Raw genomic sequence first — 26,498 nt, 5'->3', positions numbered from 1 at the left:
AAATCAGGAACTTGGAGTCAAGGACTGTGTCTGTATACTTTATTTCCCCCTTAATGACTGATGAAACACCTTTATATGGAATAAACATAAGTAAACACCTTATAAAAGAATGAATCGGCCTCAGATTCTTCAATTGGTTAAATGCCGATAATCATAATGAGGTGTGATACTCACACTGAGGTATACTAATACAGCTATTATTTCATGATGCAGTGCCCAGTAGGCAGGAGACACTCAACAGATGTTGGCCATATCTGAATGTACAAAAGAGCATAGAACAAAGCAAACTAACTCAAAATGCAAGGCAAGAAATACTCCACAGGGTTCAGATTGGAAGGGTGAGTAGAGAATTTCTAAGGGAAAGAAAGAAAAGTAGATCCCAGCAGAGGAAGCACTATAGACAAAGATCCGAGGTGAGAAAGATCTCATCAAATTACAGAATCAGTGGATAATGCTACCTGGGAACTCTGAGGGACCTCTGATCTTTTTCTCCCACTCAATTATTACCTAAACATGTGTGTGTCCTTAGTCACTCAGTCATGTCCAACTCTTTGCAGCCCCATGGACTGTAGCCTGCCAGGCTCCTCTGTCCATGGGGATTCTTCAGGCAAGAATACTGGAGAAGAGATCTTCCCAGCCCAGGGATCAAACCCAGGTCTCCCACTTTTGCAGGTGCATTCTTTACCAGCTGAGCTACCATAGTTCTTCTCAATTAAAAAAGGGATTTTGTTTGCCTTCTTAATTAAGACACCGCATATCAGCACATTTCATTTTATTTGGTTTGATTTTATGATGAAGACCTAGTTTATTGGAATCATTTTGAATTTAATTTTAAATTCTAGAGTAAGGCAGCCACCATCAGTTTCAGTCATATGTGCAAAACGTTAACATATCTTACATACATATTAAGGAAAGATTTGGTATCTGAATTATGACTCTGTAAATAATTTCAATTCAGCATCCTATGTTTGTATTGCTAGGAACATCTAAAAAAAACCAATGTATACCTGGGCAAAAATGGAGAAATGTGGCCAAAATCTAGATGTTTTGAATTATCTAGATGTTTGACATGATATGGATTTAAATATTAACAAAATGATGGTAATAAATAAAAATCCAGCATTTTTACATTAAAAAAATTTATCTAGTTTTGGATACTTAATTTTATGTTGATATAAGAAATGGATACACTTCTATTCATTACTGCCATTACCATTTAAGACTGTCTAAAACTTATTTGGGTCAAGGTAATTGGTATGCACTGCTTTTTTACTCTGTAAAAGGTCATTAAATCTCAAACAATTTTTTATGGCCTTTTAAAAATAGGTACTCCATTGGCTTTTTCCCAGTAATCTGGGGTTTTGCCAATCCTCCACAGATCTTCACATGTTATCATTCTTGGATCTTGATTACATCAATTATTTTCTTGGCAAATCCAAGGCAGAATTGGTCAAGCTCAACTAACATAAAAATATGCAACACCTCAAAGTAAACTGTAGGCCAGTTCAAATTCTGCTTTAACCTTCATTTTTATCTTAGCCTTCTTACTTTAGGCACATCTCTATAGCTACTTCGCTTTATGATCACTGTCTTCTGTATACACATGAAACTGCCAAGAGGCTCAGGGAACAATTTAGAATCATCCAAAGCCCTTAACACTATTAAATCCTACTTGATCCATGAAGAATAATTAGCAAGGTCTAGGGAACTTGTATGGGAATTTACCTATTTACAGTTAGGTCTGTCTGTTTGTGAACAGCCAAGTGTTTCAGCCAGGTTCAAATAAGCACTTAGAGTAATTCTGAGACAGCTATATAGTTTCTTGGGTCAAGATGATGGACAGGCCCTACGCTGCCTTCTCTCCATTCTAGATTCCTATTGAAAGGACAATACACACAGAAAAATAAATAAATCGTTAGCAGCACTTGAAACAAACCAGAAAAAGGGAGGAGAAAGGGGGATGACATTAGCAGACCAGAAAGTTTGATGAAGTCTTGGAAGATAGAAAGCAAATTGGATTATATTGTTAGATAAACTCTAGTAGAGTAAATCACAACCCAAAATGCACACTAAGAGATGTAGTAGAGGTAGGGATCATTTTCCTTAAAATATCTCTGGAGAGGCCTCAAGCAGGTACAGACTGAAGAAATTGCTAAGGGACAGCAATAATGGTTTGTAAGTGGAAGACCATCTTCAGAGCACCTGGACTGGATCTAATATATGGAATAGTTGGCCTCTTTGGCAGTTTGCTGTCCTAAACCTGTTAACGTATTTGAAAGAAAAAAAGCCATTTGTCTATAGGATTCATCCTTTGACACAGAACCTGAAGGCAGCCCTTCCATTCAAGAAAGTGGCCTTTTGGGTAAAACAGTGTATATGACTTAAAATGATATTCATGACAGCTAAGCAAATTAAGAAAATATAGTCCTTTTTGCCAAATATTAGTGATTAACCAAGGATTACCATAAATTTAACATAGACTAAGTAGGAGCAAAAGAAAACCAAAGTTGAATTTTAAAAACTGACCACAGAACAGAGAGTAATAATGGAATAAATAGAAGAGAACAAAAAATTTCTAATCAGTATCCCCAAAATCTTAAGAATATACTATTTTTGTTATATTAGAAAGGCTGATATGGGTTCTTGGAAATGAAAATATAAATCATCTAAAAATAAACTATGGATTGAACAATGGCAGACAGAAGTAAATATTCAATTTAATTTTGAAGGTAGAATTGATACAGTTTTCCAAAATGGCAAAAAAAAAAAAAGAAAAATATGAGATGTCATTTCAAGAAATATAAAGCTTCTCCATTCAAAATGTGGTCCATTCAGCAGCAGGATTGACATCATCTGTCTCATTAGAAATGCCAAATCAAAGGCTTCATCCAGACCTATTGAATCAGAATCTTCATTTTAATAAGTCCCCAGGTAATTTTTATGCATTAAAATTTGAAAAGTACTGTATAGAACATAAATTTTAGAAAGACCAAAAACGTATGTAAAAGATGATTTAGAAGAAGATAATATAAACAATAAAGGAGTTGAAATAACAAAAGAAAATACATAAAGAAAATTTCCTGGAAAAAATATCAGCCTCAAAATTGGCACATCCAAACACAAGCCAAGTGGGAAAAATGCACTATATATATATATATATATATATATATATATTTGTATATATAGAAAGCACTAAGCATGAAAAGAAAAGTCCTAAAAACTTTCAAAAAAGTTTTGAGGGGAAAAGAGGGGAAATAAGTGATTACTCAAAAAGAAATAATCACCAGATTGGCATCAACATCTTATCAACAACATAACGTATTAAAAGACTAAAAGAATCTTTAAATTTAGAATTCCATATCAATGACAGTTATAAATAAAGTTTAAGTGAGGAATAAAAGCATTTTTAAACATGAAATAACTCAGAAAAGTTACCTCTCATCTATCTTTTCTAAAGAAGATATTATGAGGATGTACTCTAGTAATATGAAAAACTAATCAAAGAAAGAGGAAGAAAAGGAATCTAAGAATATCTTAATCTAATCCAGAGGTACAATAAAAGAAATCTCAGAGTGAGCTATAGGTCAAAAATATAATTAGTAGAAATCAGAAGGAAATCAGAGGACTTTATGAAAAAAAATTATATTAATTGGAGGTGCATTGAGGATGGCAGTGTGCATGGGAAAACAAGTAAAGAAAAAGTCATGGTGAAATATAAAACAAGCTAAAATATAATATTATTTGAACAATATTGGTATATATAATATGTACAACATATATGTACTTTATTTCTTTATCATAATAATTTTAAAGTAAGATATAATATTTGCTATATAAATTAAACTTTTGGACTTTGGTGTTTGGAACTATATGGGATTATATCACCAGCTCTGTGTGCTTAATCATATATGTTCTAGTGAAAGTAATATTTAAATATTGTTTTCTTTCCAGATATTTATGTTTTTAAATCAAATTATAGACAAATCATGAAAGATATTGGATACAGAACCAATGTAAATGGTATAAATATAATGATACCAGTGCGTAGGTTAGGTTATTATAATAATAATTTTTGTCTATAAATAGTATTAAACTCTAAAAATATGAAATATAATGATTTAGCAAGGAGGAAGAAACGCTGAAAGTGTAGGTGCACTGATTTCTTCATCGCATCTAATATGAGGAAGATAGAGTAGTCTAGAGCTGGTGACTAGAAAAAATAAGTATATTAAGAAATAAAGGTAACCAATAGAAGAACTAAATCAAAACAACAAAACAATAACAATAAAACAAACCCTAAACTTAGGGGAAAATAGTGAGAAAGGAAAAAGAAAAATATGAGTGCATAAAATTTCTCATCTTTCATCTGGAAATCAATAGATACTCTCTGAAGTCTTAAGAAAACCAAGAATAGATTGTGTTGTTTAGAAATATGATGGTAAATATCTGAATAGCTAAAAAGAGAAAGTCATTTTCTTTAGAAACCTTTAGAGTTCAATAGAGGACAGTGAGGATAAATTTTATTTTTAATCCATTCCCCATGTACACAAGTTTTACTATTTTAACTATTACATATAGAGTGGTTTAAGCAATATGTAATAGATTACCTTATTGCAACTAAGCAGAGTAAGCACAGAAAATTTACTAGTAAGTATTAATATCTGTTGATTTAGTAAATTTAGTAAATTTCTTGAGCATCTACTCTGTATGTTCTTTGCTAAACACTGATCTGCAACACTGAGTCAGACAGGTCTGGACCCTATCATACCGGAGTTCACTCTCTCTCAGTAAAGACAGACATTAAACAAATAATTACACAAATAAATTGCTCAGGACTCTTGTGTTATATGCTGTGAAGGATAAGTGTACAATGAGAAAATATAACAGGGGAATTTAAGCCTGGGAGACCAGGTTGCTTTGGATGAAGTTGTGTAACAAAGTTTAACAAATTTGATTTCTTGATACTAACATATAAAGACTATTGGACACAAAGGAAAAAACCATTAAGAGACAATTGTTTAAAGACAACTACTTCCCATTAAGCACAGTTCTGTCCCTTACTCTATGTAACTCAAGTCAAAAATAAAAGCATTTACAGATGTTCATCGTTTTGAATTTTCTGAGCTAAGGAAATTTCCCCCAAAGGTGGATCAAATCACTTACATTTTTTTTTCAAAAAACTAAAAAGATATATTGAAAGCTGACAATTTGGCAATCAACTGAAGCTAGGTGAAGATCAACCCACTTTCACATTTGAAAAAAGCCTGGTATTTCCAGAGATGTCAGGAACTTCAAGTTGTGAAGGAAGTAATTTGATCTACTGCACTTAAAAACTATTTACTTACCCATTTCCATCAGCATTCACTCACATAAAACCAAGTGTGAGGACCAGAAAGCATATTTTTATTCATCCTGCATCCAGCTGAGACGTGGGATAGAGTGTGAGAGAGAAGAGATTCTTCTGATAAGACCAGAGGGCTGGCCAGACAGGGAAGCCTGCCCTGAGAGAAAGAGGGGTTTCGGGGGCGGGGGAGGGACAAAAGGAGAATACATTAAATGATCAGGAGGCCATTTTATAATTCATAAAAATTTCATTCTTTGCCCTTAAAACAAGTTTGAGCTTTCTCATGTGCTATGTTGAAACTGACATGGTAAGGCCAATTGTAACTGCAGAGGCCCCAGAACAGGTCACCTCCTCTACAATGAATGTGCACCTTTCCACATTCACCTACCTCTGAGTCCCACTACCATACTATCTACACCCACATGCACACCCAAAGTCATACCCATTTTTGGTGCTTCTGGTCTGGAAACTTGATAAACTTAACCATTTGATCAGACCAGATTGGGACACTTTGTTACTGGTTATTCCTTTAGAAAGTATCAATGTCCATTTCAAGCCCAAACCTCTGCATGTATAGAGGCACTGGATAGAATACATGGGAAGAGTTCATTTTTGTGCAAACCAAGCCAAGGCAACTAAACAAGAAGCTGTCTTTCCCACAAGTAAGAAGTTATATTTCAACTATATACTATTGTTCTTAAAACAACAAATGTAATAAGAGGCTAATCAAATTCCTTTAACAGAAAAATCAGTAGACATTAGGTTGCTGATTGCCTCTATGTGCTTCACAGTTTTTAGGAATTTTTCCAAACCTCTAGAAAAATAAAGATGGGACAATAATTTCAAAGATGGTTAAATTTTATATTGACTTCCTTTGGGAAACCCAAAAAGAAAAGTATTCTTTTCTCAATGCTTCTTAATTTTTTTCTTTTAGGAGAGTGCAGAGCATTTTGTTCTTGTTAAATAATTTCCAGCATTGTGATTATACACACAATGTGTATCCCTGCTTTGTGATTATACACACAATAATCCCTGCTTTGGGAAATATCTGATATTTTATAACAGTTTTGTTGCAGAATCATTTTAGAAATACGTATACAGAACCTATTATGTGCCAGGACACTGAGTGCTTTATATATATTAACCCATGCAATATTCATATAGTCCTAGAAAGCTGGTATTCAGAGATGTTGTGGAACTTCTCCAGTGGCACACAGCTAAATGCATGGTGGAGATGGCATTTGAAACCAAGCAGTCTGCCTCCAAGAGGTCTAGTTTATAAAGCATATCTTGTAAATACATGTCATATTTTCACTTTGACTTTCATTATTGTTTCATCAATGTTTATCTTGAGACTTGGTAAGCCTCTGAGTGTCACTGATTCCTCTGTCTCTTGAACATTCTCTCCCTTCTCCTTGGCTCTCTCCACCTGCATTTCCGGCCTGCCTGTCAAATAGTTAATGATCTGCACACACACACTTACATGAACTAGTGGAGCTCAGCCTTTAAAAGAATCCTAGGGGAATCCTTTAAAGACTCTTTTACAATATGAATGATCACCCCCTAATTTGTTTATCTGTAAATTTTTGTTTTACATACAATAGATTTTTCTTCAGTTACGGCCAACATGAATCAGGCTCTTTTTTAGTTCTCAGATGCATCATCTTTGCTGTGCCATTTTGTAATCCAAGAAACCAATTATTTTAACGTTCACAACAGCCATTCTCCTTTTAGAGTTTATAAAAGTGAAAGATACATAGCACAAAAACTCTTTGTTAGGGACTATTTCTCATGAAATGGAAATTTTAGTTCCGTGTACTTACTTGGAACGCTTATTTGTTCAGACACAGGACAGTGAAAATAAAATTTATGTCCAGAATATTACTTCTATTCATTTTAATTTTGTCAGGCCAGATCCAGTTTCCATAGCAGATTAAATTAAACTTTTGTATCAGCTCACTTCTCATTTAATGTCAGGAAATTCGCCTTTCTATATACTTTGACTTTCGAGTAAATATCAGCTGACCCTGATTGTTCTAATTACCTCTTTCACGGATCTACTTCTTTGACTCATCTACCTTCAGGCAGGTTTAGTTTTCTGAGACCAGCAACAAAAACCAGACTAAACCCTATCTTTAAGTACTTTGAACAAAAACTAAAGCAACCCAATAATGGCAAACATTTCAAATTTACCACCAAGTCAATCAGTGATATGGATGTATAACTTCATCGTGGAAGCATATAATGGTTTTTGTCTCAGTTGCTGAATCCCACCTTTGGATTTGGAGTACTCCAGGTTCAAGGTTGAAATTGAGCTAAACTGTTGTAATATGATGGCTTTCACAATTAATGGCAAGGAGTGGAGATCAACATTAATAGGGAGATCCTGTTCACTTTTCCCAGAGGTCTCTGAAACACATTTTCCAAATTCATCCATGTGATCCAGATCATGTTATGGATTTGTTAACTTTGCAATACATTCGATTGAAACATCATAATTCTTTCCATGACAACAGTGTCTGATGTTACAGATGCCTAACCAGCAAGGTCAATAGTTGACAGATGGAAGTTGGAGCCACGCAATTACATTTCCCAGTATAAAGAATGTAACTGAAGAGAGGTGGGACCCGTCTAAAACACACCAAATATTAAAAAGCACAAAAATAATTGCTTCAGATTGAATGAATCTTTCTTTGATACAACAACCAATCCAAGAATCTCTGAATTCCCTTTCTCTGGTAAAAGTCAAAACATTTTGAGCCAGTGGCAGTTTATCTAAATTATTGTTTTCCTTCCATCAGTCTTTAGGCTTAATTTCATTTGCTTTTATGGATATGGTAACCCTTTTGAATAGCTTTTAACCTTTTAAAAGTCGCCTTGACCCGAAGAACCTAAAAAAATTTTAATACAATATTGAATAATAAAAATTGAACAATTGAGTGCTTTTCTTACCAGCAGTCTACTTGCAGGGCTCTGGGTCCTAGAGCAGAGTTTCTGAATAAAATGAAATTAAAATACCTGTATATAGCTTGCTTCTAGCAGAAACCTTCAGCTCTGACCTCTGTTTCATTGGCTCCATTGTTCCTTCCGCCACCACAATATATTGGCTTTCTCTCCTCCAGAGGAAGAGTGTGCTTTATCCTGCAAGCACGTCAGTTTCAAAGGGCTCTTACTTTAAGTGTCCAGAGCATCATTATGGTAAATTTAAGAAATCTTCAGCTTTAGATTGTCTCTTTCAATAGCATATAATGTAGATAACTTCATGACTACATGTTATAAACCAAGCCTTTTGTTTGCTTGTTTCTGTGTGTGTGTGTGTTTCTTTTTTGCCCCCTCACCATAGTCTCCAGGGCATTTTCTATTTTCTGTTTGGAAAGTTGCAGGACAAGAAGATGATCCATAAACACAACTCTTTTTTCATCTTTGTGATGTGGAATTTAATTATCAGACTAAAAGAAAAAAAAAAAAAAAACAGGATGGCATTCCTGCCAGCCTGTGAGAGGGGTAAGGACCCTCCAGTAGAAGGCTGCCCCGAGTGGGCTCATGGTGAGAGCTGGGAGAGAGGGTCGCCTTCCCTGGGAAGAGCTACCGACTACCCGGCAGACCCGGCTGGGGCCCACGCTCCTGCATCCAGAGCCGAGGAGCACCTATTGTTGGGAATGTCAGTCCGCTATTCTGTTTCTCTCCCTCGCTATCTGAGAAGGGGATCTGCATTTTCTAAGCCAGTTGGCAGCATGCACCTCAAACAGCAATGCACTGCAGGCCCACGGTATAGACTGTCACCCTGTGATAAGTGTGCCAGCTCAGTGGTGCAAAGGTTTTCAGATACCCTCCCTTGGGCTATCATTCTCTTCCTCCTCCTTCCCTCTCCCTCGCACACGGTGAGCATCGGGCTCCCAAGCTCACTTCTCAGCACAGTTAAAATAACCCATCCCAGCCAGTGATGCTTAAAATTGAACCATGGTTCAGGGGAGCAGTAGGTTCTCCCTGCAAGCTCCCTAATGTGTTAAACAGCCATGCCAGGTAGCTCTCTCCCTTCTCAGAATCAACGACTTATGGAGACCATCTGTCAATGGAAGTTAGTTTTTATGCAAGTCCTCTAACCTAGTGTTTGAAGGATAAACACACTTGTACTCATATAGTTTCTTTAAGAACAGTATCTCCCTAAATGTCCGCTCTAGCTGCCTGCTTCAACTGTGGGCCTAGAAACAGGAAAGCAGTGTAGGTTTCCGAGCCCCTCTGGTGACTGAGTGTGTACCTCCAACATGACTACGTTTGTACAGCTGAGGCTCGGCCTGTAGGGCTCTTTAGATGGTTGGAATTATTTCATTTGGCACCGTGATTGCCTCAAATGATACATGTTTTCAGAGAGAGAAACACTGCAAAAGTAAACTCGAACCAATAGGGACATTTATTCTCCAGGTTTAAAATTAATTTCCTGTATTTCTCTGGCTTAAAAAAAAAATTCTATTGGAACTGCAACCTTATGAGAAGAAAAATCAGAAACTATTTCTTTTACACTGAGCCCAGTATCAGATGAAATGGAAATGTAAGGATTTCCTTAGCGTTAACCCACTGGAATTCTCCAGCTGAGAACTGAGGTCTGCAGGCTGTTTTAGGTTAAGACCTTGCTCCACTCCATGTTAGGTAATCAGATGTCATTTAGGCAAAATAAATGGGAAGTACTCAAGGAATCAGAAGAGGTGAAAGAGCAGAATCTGGTTTGGATAAAAGTTTAATTCTTCAGTTCCAAGAGGCATGGCCCTTCGAAGATGCTGAGCGAAGGCAGACAGGAGTGGCCGAGTAATGAAGATGGATGCAGCTTGTTATCAGCAAGCCGTTTACTAGGGCTTGACGTAACCTTAAACATTGCAGATAGCTCAATGGCACTTGCCACTAAAACCCTAATTAATGAATAGCAGGCCCTAAATTAACAATGTACATTTACAGATGAATTCTGGGCACTCATTAAATGATGTTCAAATACCAAGCAGAGACTGTTAGCTTATTCCTGCTGGAATGCTCCATCCACTGGGTGTTTGAGAGGTGCTTCCACCCAGGTTTTCCTGTCTCTGAGACCTAGATACCAGCAGCAGAGCAGAAAGGGACACCGTTCTCAGGAGGTAGGGAGCACAGGGATGCAAGCTGAGTGGTGGTGACACCTGTACTGCCATTAATAGGGGATCAGAAACAATCTCATGTTTAGCTGGTACTGCCAATAAAAGTAAAAAAAAAAAAAAGAAGTTTCAATTCTAATCAACTCTGCCAAAGACGGAATAAGACTTTTCAGAGAGCGGCCCCACAGTGCACTTTCGTGGGCGGGCTGGAATGTACTCTGGAGGCGGAGGGTTTAGACAATGTGTAGATTTGTTTGGCAAAAGCTTCATTAATAAACAATTAAGGGCTTGTGGTGAGAGAGCCGGGGTCTGGCTGCTGCAGGCCAGGGTCCTGCCTGCCCTTCCATTTAAGCGGAGGCCCAGCCTGAAAGCTGAGGCGCTGTGCCCAGAGCCAACAAGAAATGTTTTCTGCAGCAACAGTAGCCAAGCTCATTATCTTACCCTGGTCTGTTGGGGTGTTTCCTCTTGATTTCGAGGAATAAAATGGGGAGCTGAGGACTTGTAATGTAACGAGGATGTAGCCCTCATGTGGAAGGTGTATATATGACTATTAAATAATATTACCTTCAATTGGCACAGAAGTCAAGACAGAAGCCAAGTATGAGTAAGAAATTGGAAAGTAAATTAAGTGAAAAAGAAATATTTTTTAAACCTTTGTGGGAGGTGGCAATGAAAGAGTTTCTTGCAAAGCTCTGGTGAGGAGTAGAACAAACAAATTTGAAGGGAAGGGATGTTCAGGAAGCATCTTCCTTTGAGATTTTGGCTCCAGCTAAAATCCTGGGGCAGGGCCCTTCTGTTGTAAAGGGAAAGCCTCAGAGTTTTCTGAGTGGTCACTCTGCGGAAGCATCCATACTAAAGAAAGCACAGCTGCCTGCTCGCCGGGGGCACAGGGTAGAGGCTGTGGAATAGCCTGGGCAAATGCCCCACACGGCAGTGCCAAGACCCATGTATGGTCAAAAGCAAAGGCATTCTCTTGTTTCTATGGATCATTCCCACATCAGGCTTTTCAAACTTGTGTTTGTGTATGTTCAGGGACAGGGTATTCCTATGGTCCCATAGAGACAGTAAAAAGCAAACCAGCTTGCCAAAGGAGAAGAAAAAATAACTCTTAATTTTTAAAATGCCAAAGGGACTTGTGTTGGGGCAGGGGCCGGGAGGTGGGGGGAGGGGGTTGTACCCTTCCTGTCTGCCAGCTAAATGTTCCTGAGTAATTAATGGGTAGGCATTGAACCGAGTGGGGGGAAAACAGGTGTTTCCTTTTCCCAAGGGCATTTCTCATTTATTATATATCTAGTCAAAAGTTTCTTTTTGAGCAGACTTTGTCACATACAGCTAAACAGAGGCTGTGTGAAAAAGCACCCTGAGCAATCATTTTAAGAGCTGCCCTCATTCCACATTGTGTGACTGAATACAAATCCTTTATTCTCTCTGGTTTGATGATGAGATGGAGATTTAACCTCTGCTTGCCATCATTATCAGTTCACTGAGTTTCTGAGTAGAAACCACAAAGCTCCTGAAAATGTAAGTTACTGGATGTTTGCCCTTGCCCCATTCCCCCCCATGCCCAGAGCAATCCAAATACAGAGCTTACTGGGAGGGGAGAAGATCAATAGGAAACAGTTTCTTATTACAACATTCCACTGGATTTCTCAGAACTCCGTCCATCGGATCTCTAGTCCCAGTGGTCACACAATTAGAAAAAAAAAAAAAGGAGACTTCAGACAATAAAAAAGAATGAGCAAAAGACAGACACAAATCACAGCATCTTTTTCTGTCTCCATTATAAGCTGCATAACCCAGCTCATCATAGTATATGTGTGTGTGTGTGTGTGTGCACGCGCGAGTGTGCCTCATTTCCTCAGGTTTCAAAAGCCTGATGGTTCAATCAGAAATGTATGTCACGATAAAGCAACAAAAGAACTGTGCTTTACATAACCCTCACTGGCAAAATCTCCAGATTCCCTAGCCCATTTTGATTCAAGGAGTCGCTGGGGAGTCTCGTATGTGTCCCAAATCACTACAAGCATCCTCCACTACCACCTATGGCATTTTCTCAAATTTCTCTGCTATTCCTGACTTCCAGAATGACTCTCCAGGTGTTAAAATTGACATTAATCTTCTAGCTAGGTATTTCCACCCTTGACATAGTCTCTTTTAAGATTCTGACCTTGGCCTAGAGAAGCTTTCTCATACCTACATAAAAGGAACCCATTCTTTCTCAGTCTAACATATTATCTAGGAAGTTAAAGGCTAGTCATTTATTCTTGGGAGGGTCTTCTCCTTGGGGAACAAGTCATTCACCCCAATCTGACAGCAATTAATTCCCTCCTCTGTCCAAAGGGAGTTTCACCAGTTCATTAAACCAGTGTAGAGAATAATGTCTAGGTACACCACGTTGGTTGCTTATACAGTATAGATTCTCACTCTGAGTCCCTCAAATGTACATGATTGAGTGAAATAAATTTACCAAAACTGTGGCTACTATATAGAGGAGAATGTATGGATGCAGATATTAGCCTTATCCTGTAACATTGCTTTCATAGGACTGCTTCTTGTATTAAGGTAATTCTATCTGTTGTAACAAAAGAACTCAAAAATGAGGCAATAGATCAAACAAAAGAGTTTATTTCTCACTCACAACGGAAATTGAATGGGTGATTTTTCAGGTAATTATCCAGGGTCCCAGACTCATTTTATCTTTAGCTCTGCTATCTTTAACATATGACCTCCAAATTCACCATGCTCTTTTGCATTAAACTGAGAGAAAGGGAAAGAGAAGAATACTATTTCTTAATGCCTTTAACTCAGCTTCAACACTGCATAAAATCCACTGGTGAAAGTCAATTGCATGATCCCTCTTAGATATAAGGGGTGGTGAGTGAAAATACAGTCCATGGCCAGGAAATCATTTCTAAAGGACACCTCTACACCCTGGAAAAGGAAGTACAAATGTTGAGGAGAGTAAGGCATCTCTGCCAGAGAACTATACAGGAATATATATCTTAACAAAAGGAAAATAACACAATGACAATCATACAGTTGAAATTGTGTATTCAATTTCAACTTGTCCTGATTTTGAACTCTTTATGTTCAAGGTGTATTATCCCATTTAGTTCTTGCCATAAATCTAAAATAAGTCTGGTTAGGTATTATTAGTCCACTTTACAAAAAAGAGAAAGTACGGAAACTTAAGAAATTTGTTAAAGAATAAGCATGATTTAGAGATGATGATGTCAATGGGAATGTCAGAGTAAGAACTTCCAAAAATCTGCCTCTTCATAAAGCAAAAAGAACACTGACAAAATTGCCAAAATTAAATTGTTACAAACTCTGGAAATTAGCCAAAGGTTTGAAATGAGGTGTGTTTACTCAAGAAAAACAGCTGAATATCCATAAGAAAATCAAACTTTATGGTTTGCCCTCTTCCTATTCCCCTCTTCTCAATGCTGATGTAACCTTGAACACCAACAGCCCCACAATGACAATAAAAATCACTGGTCTAGCAGTCACTAGAGAGCTCCCAGAGAACTCTCATTATTTGACCAGTCTGTCCGTTCCCTGGAAATTTCACTTGAAGTACTATCTTCATTTAATCTGACTCAAAGCTAACTAAGTGTGAACAGCCTTTTCCCTGAAAATGTTTATCAAAACAACAGGCAACTGGGACTTGCCTGGTGGTCCAGTGGTTAGGACTCCATGCTTTCACTGCAGGGGGCACTTAGTTGGGGACTAAGATCCTACATATCACGTGACAGCTAAAAAAAGAAAATCACCAGCAGTTGTATAACCTTACAGTTGGCTGAGAAAGAGATAACATTTGGGGCAAACAAGAAGCTAACCAAAAAACTTAAAAGAAAACTCTTGGGGTAATATTTATTGAGACTTTAAAAACCTTTGACATATTTCTGAAAATTTAGAAATCCATGTGCATGTATAAGGCTGCACACATCTCTAGGTAAGATCTGACAAGACTCTACATTCCCATTTCTGGCTAACCCCAAGGCTCTGTGGAAGCAAAAAGTGAAGGCTTAGCAGAGTTGTAAACTACCAATCTCTGAGTCAAAGATGTACCTCAGTACACAAAGCCCTTAGGCAAAGGCTGAGAGACATACTGGTTCCAAGCATTTAGGAAAATATCTTCCATTTATTAGCTTACCACCAAGCTAACTTTGCAGTGATGTTAATGGCAAAACATGACAAAGAAAACTGATATTACGTAATTAGTTCAAGAGGGTCCCTAAACAAACAAACAATAAATTCTGGGTTTGATTTCCAGAGTTGTCATATTGTATTACTTTAAATATCTGTTTTTCAAAGAAAAATTTGTGAAACATGCAAAGAAGCATAGAAGTATGGTCCTTGCATAGAAAAAAAAAATCAATCAGGAGAAACTGTCCATTACAAAGTCCAGATCTTAGATGTACTAGTCGGAGGCTTCAAATCAGATATTTAAATATATTCAAAATCTTTAGGGCACCACATCCTAAAGAATTAATGAGAGTAGAGAATAATGTCTCACTAAATAGAAAATATTAATAGGTTTACATTTAAAAAAAACTCAAACAGGTACTCTAGCATTAAAAGGCGCAATAATAGAAACAAAAAGTCATTTTTGTGGGTCTCAGTATCAGATTTGAGACGGCAGAAGAAAGAATCAAAGGATTTTGCATATCCGGTCTAGAGAAAAAATAAATGAAAAAGAATAAAGGAAAATGGACAATCTCAGATACTTATGGCACATCAAAAGGGTGTCAACATGTTTGTAAGAGTCCCAGTAGCAGAGTGAAAAATGACAGAAAGAATATTTGAGGAAATAATGATCAGAAACTCCCTAAATATGATTTAGAAAACATTCATTTCCACATCCAAGAAGTTCAATGAACTGTAAATAGGATAAAATCACAGAAGTCTATACCTAGACACATTGTAGCAAAATTATTGAAAGGTAAAGAGAAGATCTTGAAAACATCAAGAGGATGTGATTCATCATGTAGAAGAAATCATGAAGATTAATATCCAGTTTTTGTCAGAAACCATGGAGATCAGAAGGCAGTGGAATAACATATTCAAAGTACTGAAAGAAAAAGAAAGAGACTTATCAAGCAAGAATTCTATATCTAGCAAAACTATCTTTCAAAACTGAGGGAAAATTAAAGTATTCCCAGATAAACAAACCTGAGAGAGTTTGTCACTAGCTGAACTGCTCTATAAGAAATACTTAAGGGAGTCTGACATGATGAAATAAAATGATACTAGACAATAAATCAAATACACATTTTAAAAAAAACAGAAAACACTGGTAAAGGTAAATACATAGATAAATATAAAAAACAGTATAACTATTTTCTGTTTGTAATTCTTTTCTTCTCCTTTAAGAGTAAAAGACAACTGCATTAAGCAATAATTATAACTCTGTTGATAAGCAAATAATGCACAAAGATGTCATTTTTATGACAAAAATGTGGCATAGGAGAAGAGAGGGAATGCAGCAAGGAACACAGTGTTTGTATAATATTGAAATTGTCTGTATTTATGCAAAGTCAATTGTGATAAATTATAATGTTCATTGTAATCAGCATGTTAACTATTAAGGAATTAACTCAAAAAATATCATTAAAAAAAAAAAACAGCAAAGGGATTCAAATGACATGGTAGAAAATATCTATGTAGTATCAGTTCAGTTAAGTCGCTCAGTCGTGTCCTATTCTGTGACCCCATGGACTGTAGCACACCAGGCCTTCCTGTCCATCACCAACTCCAAGAGTTTACTTAAACTCATGTCCATTGAGTCGGTGACGCCATCCAACCATCTCATCCTCTGTCGTCACCTTCTCCTCCCTCCTTTAATCTTTTCCAGCATCAGGGTCTTTTCCAATAAGTTGGTTCTTCACATCAGGTGACCAAAGTATTGGAATTTCACCTTCAGCATCAGTCCTTTCAATGAACATGCAGGACTTATTTCTTTTAGGATGGACTGGTTGAATCTCCTTCAGTCCAAGAGACTCTCAAGAGTCTTCTCCAACACCACAGTTGAAAAGCATCAATTCTTTGGTGCTCAGCTTTCTTTCTAGTCCAACTCTCACATCCATACATGACTACTGGAAAAACTATAGCTTTGACTAGACCGACATTTGTTGGCAAAGTAATGTCTCTGCCATTAATATGTTGTCTAGGTTGGTCATAACTTTCCTTCCAAGGAGTAAGCGTCTTTTGATTTCATGGCTGCAGTCACCATCTGCAGTGATTTTGGAGCCCCAAAAAATAAAGTCTGACACTGTTTCCCCGTCTATTTTCCATGAAGTGATGGGACCAGATGCCATGATCTTCGTTTTCTGAATGTTGAGCTTTAAGCCAGCTTTTTCACTCTCCTCTTTCACTTGCATCAGGAGACTCTTTAGATCTTCTTCACTTTTTTGCCATAAGTATGATGTCATCTGTGTATCTGAGGTTATTGATATTTCTCCCAGCAATCTTGATTCCAGCTTGTGCTTCACCCAGCCTGGCATTTCGCATGATGTACTCCGCATAGAAGTTAAATAAGCAGGGTGACAATATACAGCCTTGCTATACTCCTTTCCTAATTAGGAACCAGTCTGTTGTTGCATGTCCAGTTCTAACTGTGGCTTCTTGATCTGCATACAGATTTCTCAGGAGGCAGATCAGGTATTCCCGTCTCTTGAAGAATTTTCCACAGTTTATGGTGATCTGCACAAAGGCTTTGGTGTAGTCAATAAAGCAGAAGTAGATGTCTTTCTGGAACTCTCTTGCTTTTTTGATGATCCAGCAGACTTGGCAATTTGATCTCTGGTTCCTCTGCCTTTTCTAAATTCAACTTGAACATCTGGAAGTTCATGGTTCATGTACTATTGAAGCCTGGCTTGGAGAATTTTGAGCATTGCTTTGCTAGCATGTGAGATGAGTATAATTTTGCAGTAGTCTGAGCATTCTTTGGAATTGGAAAGAAAACTGACTTTTCCAGTCCTGTGGCCACTACTGAGTTTTCCAAATTTGCTGGCACATTGAATGCAGCACTTTCACAGCATCATCTTTTAGGATTTGAAATAGTTCAACTGGAATTCCATCACCTCCACTAGCTTTGTTCGTAGTGATGCTTTCTAAGGCCCACTTGACTTTGCATATTCCAGGATGTCTGGCTCTAGGTGAGTGATCACACCATTGTGATTATCTGGGACATGAAGATATTTTTGTATAGTTCTTTTGTATATTCTTGCCACCTCTTAATATTTTCTGCTTCTGTTAGGTCCATACATTTCTGTCCTTTATTGAGCCCATCTTTGCATGAAATGTTCCCTTGGTATCTCTAATTTTCTTGAAGAGATCTCTAGTCTTTCCCATTCTATTGTTTTCCTCTATTTCTTTGCATTGATCACTGAGGAAGGCTTTTTTCTCTCTCCTTGCTATTCTTTGGAACTCTGCATTCAGATGCTTATATCTTTCCTTTTCTCCTTTGCCTTTCACTTCTCTTCTTTTCACAGCTATTTGTAAGCCTCCTCTGACAACCATTTTGTCTTTTTGCATTTCTTTGTCTTAGGGATGGTCTTGATCACTGCCTCCTGTACAATGTCTATGTAATATAAAATTCACTATTAGAAAAAAGTAGAAACAAAAAGATATTGGCCATTCAGAAAACAAATGGAAAAATAATGGACATCAATCCTACCTTACCAGTAATTACATTAAGTGTAAATGGATTAAACACTTCAATAAAAAAACAAAGATTGGTAGGATGGATTTTAAATAGCATAATTTAACTCTGTGTTGTCTACAGGTAACACAGTTTAAAGTCAAAGATGAAAATAGATTGAAAGTAAAAATGCAGGAAAAGATATACAAACAGCAGCTAGAAGAGAGCTTAAATGGCTGTACTAATATCAGAAATAATAAGACTTTAAAATATAACATGTTACTACAGACAATACAGAACGCTATATAATGATAAAAATGTCAGTCTATCAAGATGACATCATCATAGACATATATAAACCTAACAACAAAAACAAATAAAATCCATAAAGCAAAAGCATATTTTATTTCTTTTATGGCTGAATAATATTCATTGCATGAAAATAATACATTGTGTTTATTATATAATAGATAAATCTTGAAAACACTATGCTCAGTCAAAGCAGCTGGACATAAAAGGCCACATATTATATGATTCCACTTATATGACATGTCCAGAATAGGCAAATCCAAAGAGACAGAAAACTGATTTATGATTACAAGAGTTATAGAGAGGGAGGATGGGGAAGTGATTGCTCCAGGGTACAGGGTTTCCTTTGGGGGTGATAAAAATGTCTGGAATTAGACAGTGATGTTAGGTGCACAGCCTTGTGAATACAGTAAAAACCACTGAATTATATACTTTAAAGTGGTGACTTCTGAGGTATGTGGATTATATCTCAATTTTAAAACTGTAATAAAATTTAACTTATCCATATTTCTCTCTCTATCTCTTTCTCTGTCACACACACACACACACACACACACAATAACAACAACCACAATAACATGGGTTACAGGTGAATGAAGATTTGATTACAAATATGTCTGACACTGAAACTTTGCTTGTTTTGTCATTGTGTGGTTCCCCTTAACATAGAATAAATAAAAAAGAAAAACACTAAAATAGTTCAAAGACTTTTGCCTTTTATTAGCTATTATCCTAGGAAATCTTTATTTTACTTTATTATTTATATAAATTTTTTATTGTTGCATAACAAATTACCAAGACTTAAAACACAAACTTATTATCTTGTGATTCTCAGAGCTCAGGTGTCTAGGTACTGGTGAACTGAGCCTTCTGCTAAGTGTATCACCAGTTTAAAATTAAGAAGTCAGCCAGGGCTGAAGAACTCATCTGGGCACCGGTGTCCTCGTTCAAGTTACCTGGCTGTTGGAAGAATTCAGTTCCTTGAGATAGTAGGACTGAGACCTTCAGTTTGCAGACTTCCACCCCTCCCTACCAAATGGCCCTCTGCATAACTGGGAGTTTGCTTCTTCACATGAATAGGAGACCATCTCAGCTGTTTTTTTTCTGATCCTGAATTCTAGACTCTCTTTTAAATTGTTTATCTAATTAAGTCAGAAAAGCTATGACATACCTAGACAGGTATTAAAAAGCAGAGACATCACTTTGCTGACAAAGGTCCACATAGTCAAAGCCATGGTTTTTCCAGTAGTCATGTTATAGATGGAAGAGTTGGACCATAAAGAAGGGTGAGTGCCAAAGAACTGATGCTTTTGAATTGTGGTGCTGGACAAGACTCTTAAGAGACCTTTGGACAGCTCAGAGATCAAAGCAGTCAATCCTAAAGGAAATCAACCCTGAATATTAATTGGAAAGACTGATGCTGAGGCTGAAGCTCTAATACTTAGGACACCTGATGCAAAGAGCCAATTCACTGGGAAAAAACCCTGATGCTAGAAAAGATTGAGGGCAGGAGGAGAAGGAGATGACAGAGGACAAGATGGTTGGAGGGCATCACTGACTCAATGGACATGAATTCGAGCAACTCCAGGAGATAGTGAAGGACAGGGAAGCCTGGTGTGCTGCAGCCCATGGGATTGCAAAGTCAAACAAGACTTAGCAACTGAACAACAATAATCCTCCTTTCATTAGTTTAAAGTCAACTGATTGGGGACCTTAATCACATCTGTAAAATCCATTCACCTTTATAGTATCATGTAACCTAATCAAGGGAGTAAGGATCTGATCAGATTCACAGGTCTAGACCATATTCAAGGGGAGAGGAATATTTAGGACATGGGTCATTGGATTATCTCAGAATTCTGCCTACCACAAGTAGGTTGTTGACTATATGACTACCAAGAGTGGATCTTGCTAAGTTATGAATATATATGAGCATGGTCACTATTGGACAATATTTAGGGAGATTTGGTCAGCCACACTCCAACAGAACCAGACTCACCTTAAGCAGGAGACCTAACAGTAGCTTCCAAACCTGGTTGCCTATCAGAATAATCTGATAAAACCTACATTCCACCTCCTAGAAATTCTGACTCAGTATAAAAGGTGTAGCTGTCTCAGTGTCATCCCCTACATGCAGAACACATATACTATGTTTTCGAGTAGCTCTAGATGAGTAACAAGGTTAAGAACTATTATGCTTACATTCTGCAAGCAACAATTAATTAAGAATAAAAATAGTACTATGAGTCAACTATATGCTGGCTTGCAAAATAATATAATTTACATATACAAATAGCTACTTACAATATTTAATCACTGATTCCGCCTCACTTTTTATTCATAGGAGGTAACACTGTAGCATAGGAAAGGAAATCTAAGGTTTAAATGGCAGGTATATTTGAATTTAAATCTCTACTCCAATTATAACCCACTTTTAATCTCCATAAATGACTAAAGGTCTCAGTCTCTGGTTCCACAACCATGAAGTGAGACTATCAATACCTATTCCTCTGCCTCTTAGGTGGATGCTGAAAACGAAAGAAATTGCTAAACTCTTCTAAACACACATTATAGAGACAATCTGAGTCTTTGTCTTGCAGTGTCCTTGACTTTTGAACTACAACAATTCCCTGGGTGTGTTCTAGGAGCATCTTGGGAGAACTGGTCCTCCTTCCACTCCTTTCTCCTTTTGGGAAAAGGGAGAAGAGCCTCCCAAAAGAGGACTTCTAGGAAGCCTGCCGCCTTTTGCTAAGGCTGCTTTCCATTCCCACTGTTCATTCTCCCTTTTATGGGACGTGTTTGACAGGGAAAGAACCATCTGTGAATGTTAAAAGTTGTCTGTAGGTGGGTGAAGGGATATTCTCTAGAAAATTTTAATATCATATAATACACTTCCTTCACATTGATTACACATGAATTGGGCATGCATGGCCAATTATAGGACAAAATATCACTCCCACGCCTACCACATCCACCTGGCTCCCTCAGAGCCAGCCCACTGCCACTGGCTTACCCAGTGTCTGGCATTCAATGCTTCACTCCTTCTGGTGGGAAAGGTTAAGAAAAGCAGAATTTTTGGTTTGACATGAAATGGAAATATAAAATACTGTAGAAAAGTAGGAGCACTAACATTTGAGCATTTATTTTCCTCAAACTTGCAAATAGTAATACTTGCTTTATCTAACTTGAAGAATTGTTCAGAGGATGAAGAGATATAATGGTTGTCAACTGAAGTTGTCAACTGAAGTTGTCAAACTGAAGTTGTCAACTGAAGTTTGTGCTTTGTTAGGCACTAAATAATCATATGGTTTCAGAGCAAGATCTCAAAGTGGGTCAAGTAAAATTAGGAAGGAGTAATTTTCCTTCCCTCAAACCTCTTCCCATGTGTCAAGTTTTAGTGATCATTGTTTGTGAGTATCTAAATCACTCTATTGGACTATAAGCTCTTTCAGAGCAGGGACTGTCTTGTTTGTTCAAAATGTTGGCTTTTACTATGAGTGAGAATAAGGTACAGGCGGGTAGATGCTTATTTGACTGTGCCAGGCACCCCTGCTGCATATTTATAATAACAAGGTTTATTTCGAATGAAGTTTTCCCGGGTGGTGTTAGTGGTAAAGAACCCACCTGCCAATGCAGGAAACCTAAGATACGTGGGTTTGATCTCTGAGTGGGGAAGATCCCCTGGAGGAGGACATGGCAACCCACTTCAGTATTCTTGCTTTGACAATCCCATGGACAGAGAAGCCTGGCGGGCTATGGTCCATGGGGTCGCAGAGTCGGACACAACTGAAGCAACTTAGCACAGCCCAGCACACACACAGGCAGCCCAAAGAGGGTGAGGAATTTTGTCTTTTTGGTCTACTATATCCCCAGCACTTTAGAGCCATGCTTGGTACAGAGTAAGCACTCAATAAATATTTATTGAGTAAATGAATGAAAAAATATTTGATGGCTTGAGTTAAAATCAGTAAATTTAATTTGACAGAGTGAATTGGCAGCTCTTTTAATCTCTAAAATGGGCTTCCCTGTAGCTTAGCTGGTAAAGAATCCGCCTGCAATGCAGGAGACCTGGGTTCGATCCCTAGGTTGGGAAGATCCACTGGAGAAGGAATAGGCTACCCACTCCAGTATTCTTGGGCTTCCCTGGTGGCTCAGCTGGTAAAGAATCCGCCTGCAATGCAGGAGACCTGGCTTCGATCCCTAGGTTGGGAAGGCTACCCACCCCAGTATTCTGGCCTGGAGAATTCCATGGACTACATAGTCCATGGGGTCACAAAGAGTTGGACATGACTGAATGACTTTCACTTTCACTTTCACCTCTAAGAGAGGAGCAAGCAACAGTAGCTGAAGGCAAAGTTCAGTCTCTGAGATGCTGTCTCTGTGCTCTTCTCTTACCCTCTCAGAAGGGTGTGCTCTCTCACCCTCTTTGTGTCTCTGCTTCTCTCCAATTTTCCCCAACCCAGCACATTTTATATTGTTCTATGACTACTCAAGACCTTTGCCTTGGAATCTGACCCAGGCCTCCTCATTCCTGCTCCCAAATTGCCTTCACCCTAAGGCTGTTTCCCTTCAGTACTTCCTTAACAACACTACATACACAGCAAAATTGAGAAATCACAACCATACAGTGTATGGAGAGTATACTTGTTTCTGCATTTTTATGTCCTGTTTCTTGAGTATCCTCCCTGCCAGAACCTTAGTCCCCTTCTCCAAACCTCCAAGAGTATACTCACCACAGCCATATCTGCCTTGCCCTTTGCTGCTTACCATCTATCTTACTGAAAGGATGTTGGTCAGGGGTCTCCAAAGAAATAGGACCAACAAGATATATTTGGAGAGAGATTGATTTTAAGAAATTGGCCCACATGATTATGACAACTGAGAAGTCCCAAGCACCACAGTTGGCAAGCTGGGGACTCAGGAGAGTTGATGGTGTGGTTAGTTCCAGCTGGAAGGTTGGCAGACTTGAGACTCGAGAACTGATGTTTCATTTTGAATGGGAAGGTGGATAAAAGCTGATGTCCTAGTACAAAGGTGGTCAGACAGGAGGGATTCTGTCTTATGCACGGGGCGGTCAGCATTTTTGCTCTATTCATACCTTCAACTGATTGAATAAGGCCCACCCACATTGGAGAGGACAATCTCTTTTACCCAGTCTTATATTAAGTGTTAATCTTATTCAGAAACATCCTCACAGACACAGCCACAGTAATGTTTGACCAAATATATCTGAGCACACCATGATTCAAGCAAATTGACATAAAACTAACCACCACAGATGTAAACTTGTCACCTACTGAACCCTAAAATAATCTTCTCTGAGGCACTTGCTTTTTTTCTGTCTCCTGGAACTGAAAGGAGTCGGGCTTAAAGCAGGTGCCATGAAAGGGAAGAGATTCACCACCCCAGCTTCCACCCTGTTTCTCTTCCCAAGCTGGGGGACCAGAACTGGCTTCAAGCAGGACGGCACCCTCCCAAAGATGATCCTGCAAGAAAGGACTGCTGGGAGGCACAGCCTCTTTATCTCTCCTTCTCTACTCACTCTCCAATCGCTCCTACAAAGGTTGACTTTTTGCCTGAAACACATTCACCCTTTTCACTTGAGTAACTTACCATGGCTGTCCAAGGGCCAGGCAGCCCAGTCACTCATAGTCATGCTGTTCAATGTGTCAAATAAACATCATTGTAAGTTTTATTTACTAATGAGCACTGTGATCAAGTTGAAAAGACATGGGACAAATCACCAGAAGACTTGAGTTTGAATACTTGCTAGAAATAAGAAAATGAACAAAATCTAAAATCTAAATTTATTAAATCCCAGCTTTCTGATATTTTCCCTTATCTATCTTGCAGCACCAATGTGAACATGAATGAAGAAAGGCCAATCTTCATAATAGAAGTACTTCATAAATGATGAAGTGTTATTCCAAGTATAATATATTGTTACATGATTTTCAGTCTTCACAATTTGTTGTTTACAGAAGCCGCCACTCATTACTTTAAAAACAAACTTTAAAAGGTCTCTGAAAGACAGGAACTTCAAACAAACTCTCCTGTAAAGCCCCAGAAATCAAACAGAAAAGGAGTGAAAGAAATATACGCAAACTTTAGGAAATGCAAAAAACCAAAGGGCAGAAATGGCTGTGCAATAGCTGTGACTAATAGGAAGTACCTTGTCCTTGGAGGAGGCATTCTGTTCACCATCGCAGGACAGAGATACTGTACTTTAAGAAAGGCCTTCATTTATCATCAAAATGATATCGGGTATCATGCAGACCAGCTGTGAGGCTCTCCAAGGGTGAAAGAGACAGGACAAATTATGTCCAAGTGTCGAAGGAGGGGGGTCACAACTCTTCCAGTGCAACCATGTAGCCCGTGGGGCAGCAACAATGAAACAGCCCCGACTCCAATGCCGGCAAAGCAAAGGTGGGATCATGTCAGAGGCATATACAGGGAGAATTCATATCTCTGTTTATAATGGATGTTCTCTTGTGCTCAAAAACCTTTGGTGAATTATGAAAGACATTTATCAGACATTAGAAAAATTCCAACATTGGAAAAAATTTACCGTCATTTATCAAAGGCTTGAAGCTACAATGTATTTTTCATTATGTGATATGGAAACACATGTGCATGAGTGGGTGGGTTTCTGGTTCAACACCAAACCCACACTGTTCTACTAGTAATTGGATTCAGCCAAATACAGGACAGAGCACTCCAGGTCACTGAGCATCTTAAAATAAGAAACAAAAATCATTCCAAATGATACTTAAACCCAACCATGATAACTGGAATGCCTGTACCAAAAAAGTTAATCTTTGGTGTCACGTTATGATAAAGGTAATAGGCTTGAACATGACCTGTTGCATATTCAAGTTGAATGCATCTAATGTTCAACTGCAGGCGTGATAAAGTCCATCTTAGACTGTTCTCTCAATCTAAAATTGCTGAGGCTTTTCACTTTTGATCACATCTGCTTCATCATGGCCTGATCAGCACTTAATTGTAGCTAATTGATCGCAATTTGTACCTTTGAACTGGTACATCACAACCTAATTTAGAAACACAGTAGTGTTTCACATATCACTGTCTCCTTTGATCCTCCCTATCGTCCTGTGGGGGTGTCAGAGGTGTCTGGAGAAATATTTTTCCATCTCTTACACAGGAAAAATTCAGTCAAAGAATGGCTACTTCAAGATCTTGTTCAGTCACTCAATCGTGTCCGACTCTTTGGGACCCCAAGGACTGTAGCACACCAGGCTTCCCTGTCTTTCACTATCTCCTGGAGCTTGCTCAAACTCATGTCCAAGGTCTAGCCACTGCTAAATATCAGAGTTAATAGGAGAGCCCAGATTTTGTGACTCCTTACTCCAATGCTCCTTAAATATGGAAAAGAACTTCTCAGAGCTTAAGGCTGAGAGACCCTCACAATGTGCTCCTCCGGGACATCTCGTAATTTCCTCTTCAGGAGCTCCTTAAGAATAGCATAAAGGCATATCCAGCTGGAACCATTTACACAAACTGTACAGCCTGGAGGCAGGGGATGGACTTAATGACCCTAGGCTAATCAATTCCTGCTTCCTAACACAAGGAGTGATTGCAAAGTAATGATCCACCAGGCCCAGACAAACATCACAGTTCTACATTAAATGAAGTTTCTGATTCCTCATTCCATGATAAATGTATGGTTAATCCTGATTCCTGATCCATCATAAATTGCTCTTCTCTTCAGGGTCACTAAGTGACATTTGACTGTGAGTTGTAGAGGAAGTTGAGCAGGAGAGCTTCAGCTGGAGTGGGCGCAATATTGTAGGTATTGTAAGTGTTCGCATTAATCTGTTGCCATCTGTCTTTATTTTGCTAACCCACTCAATCGGACACCATAAATGTTAACAGACATAAAAATGCTTTTCTTCAACATTAGGCACACATATCTTCTTGCTTCACCTCCTGAATCTCAGACAGCCCTTGATTATCGTAAGCAATGCCACGATGATCCCCTAGCTCCCTGAAGTGGCTCCAAACAGTCATGCCATATAAGGCATTGTTCCAAATCCACAACCAGTTTTTGGATTCAGTCTCA

The sequence above is a fragment of the Bos grunniens genome, chromosome 3 (assembly GCF_055505025.1).
Source record: "Bos grunniens cultivar Pamir isolate PY7600 chromosome 3, Bosgru_T2T1.0, whole genome shotgun sequence".
Lineage (NCBI taxonomy): Eukaryota > Metazoa > Chordata > Mammalia > Artiodactyla > Bovidae > Bos > Bos grunniens.
The sequence above is the reverse complement of the archived record's forward strand: the minus strand, read 5'-3'. Positions refer to the sequence as shown.